Source organism: Montipora foliosa, chromosome 8, assembly GCF_036669935.1.
Source record: "Montipora foliosa isolate CH-2021 chromosome 8, ASM3666993v2, whole genome shotgun sequence".
NCBI classification, from domain to species: Eukaryota; Metazoa; Cnidaria; class Anthozoa; order Scleractinia; family Acroporidae; genus Montipora; species Montipora foliosa.
This window is the reverse complement of record NC_090876.1, coordinates 21232872-21235371: the sequence shown is the minus strand read 5'-3', so window position 1 is coordinate 21235371 and position 2500 is coordinate 21232872.

Here is a 2500-nt window from a genome sequence, read left to right as displayed (position 1 = left end):
ACAGATGGACTTTCATTAGGATCATAAATAATTCCATCGGGTGAGCATCCCATTCAGTAAATATCAGGATGAACCAGCAAGCCACATTTGAAAACTTCTACTTGAGGTCCTGTCAACTCCTTAAACTCTTTTACAACTGTTGGTTCCATATCTAATCCATATTTCATGGCCTGAGTCTGCACCTTTGTTAGTGCAAATAGACTATGTAAGAATTTGTCATTAATTGGGGCTTTTCTAGAAACAACATCTCCAAATCTTGAGGCAGTGATTCTGAATGCCCGCTCTTGATACCAAGCAGAGCAGCTCGACTGACTTCTCGTGTTTTTTTCGATATCAATGGCCTTTTCTGGAGATAAAATAATGTTTGCTAGAAACGCTTTCTCTTCGTCTGGAAGGGAAGGTGGTGGACCTTTTCTTACATCTTCTGGTAAACTAATTATTTGTACAGGGAAGTCAAACACTGCCTCTAGGTCTTCACTATAAATAGTCTCTACTACGCTATGGGGATAGACATCTCTTAACTGATTTGCTAATGGACTTCCCTCTAAGAAATTTCCCCATGGAAGAGACTGGTAGTTTGCTGAATTCGAGTAATGGAGCCAAGAAGCATAAGTGGTAGGGTTGTTAACGGAGATATTCTCTCCAAGTTTTTTAATATCTGTCTCTGTAATAATTCGTTGCTCGACGGGTCTTGGATCATATAAATACTCTTGTACAGTCTTTGGTGCCATTTCGCGAGGTGTGCGATCGATGCGTGGTTTTACAAACTCGGATTCAAACCATCTCTGTGGTTCCAGTGAAGGGCCTCGAGGTCTATGCCACTGCTGTAGATGCGAGTCATCATCGCGAGTCATCATCGCGCAGTTTTGCCATTACATGGGTAAATAATGCCGCTAAGTGCTGACATTTTCCTGTTCCAGCTTTACATGAACACTGAGTGGCAGACTGTGTGCCAACTTCTCCGCTATCAAATACATTTCTTAGAGAGTGAGGAGCTTCCATCTTCCTCATCGAGCGATAACATTTTGCTTTTACGACGCAACAATCAGCTGAAAGCAATAATTTAACGTCCTCAAGGTACGTTTCCAGGTAGTACTTGTCCCCTTTTCTCTTGCCCTTTTTGTTTTCGAGCCACTTGCTCGCGCAATCCAAAATATCTGTAATGAAATTCGTGTTCTGTTGCATTTCGTCTTGCATGCTTTCTGCCATGTTGCAAATACTCTATACCCCAGTTTCCAGACCTCCCTCGGTCGACGCCATTTTGGAGAAGGGTCTATTAGCTTCAGGGCGCTGAAGGAACGCTCAACAGTGGCTGTTGTCACCGGTAATACATTTACAATCACAGCTACCTTTGCCAAGTTCATGTGCACTGATCTCGTTGCGTCTGGATGATCTTTCCGGTATAGTTACTTATATACTGTAATGATAACAATATTTTTTGGGGGGAAGCTGGGCATTTTGGGGGGGAAGCTTCTACCCCTCAAATACCCTAGATAGAACCCTGAAGAGGAGTAACGGGAAAGGTGGAGGAGCCGCCAACACCTCCCGGCCCACAAGGAAAATGCCTGCATTTCAGGCTGGAAATTATTATTTAATTATTCTGATACAGAAAAATACCTGCAGTCCTTTGGATTTAGCTACATATGTGACCACATTACGTCATGAAATATCTCTACACTATTTAACTATGACGAGGGTATACAGTAAACACCCGCATATGAGGACACTTTTTTCAGGTTTAAGGCTGATCGTGTTCTTATTTGAGGGGTGCTTAGTGAGAAACTAAGCCTAAAAATGTTCTTAAAATGTTCTTAAAATTGGTTTCAGAAATATTTCAAATTATATATTACTAGAGGTTTAATTAACATACAATGCTGTCTTTGTAATAGATTTTATAGTTTGTAATGGGCCTGAGCACCATAGTACTTTGATATAAGTTACTGTACTGTATTGTTTCCTCATCCTAATATACCTTTTTCCTTTGTATTAAGAACTTGTTTTATTTATCAGGCTAAATTTGTTCTTATTTATATGGTGCTTTATTGGCCAAATTTCAGCCTGTTCTTAATCCACTTGTTCTTATATGCGGGTGTTTACTGTATTGCAAAAACTCTTTTCTTAGCAACGGCTAAAAAAAATCTGTTAATGGGCCAAGAACAGCACAGCAATGCAAGACTTGTACTTTGTGTGCAATGCTGTCGACAAACCCGGGGAAAAGGCGTCATTATTATTACTTTCTTTTTTTCGTTTGAGCTGCAAGCGTAAAGCGGGCGTAAACACGCAAGGGGAGCCACCCTCTTTGTTGGCCGTAACAAAACAGCTTCATAACAAGAAATGAATAGACCTTATCACGGTTTTTGAAGCCATCTTGACGCTTAGGCAATGCGGTCACAACTTACAGTGTTTGTATGAGAATCCGATGTGTATGCAAATAGCCTTTTCCAAAATTGAATATTACACAGTTTGTGAATGGCAACGTTAAAATACTAGGTAGAAGACG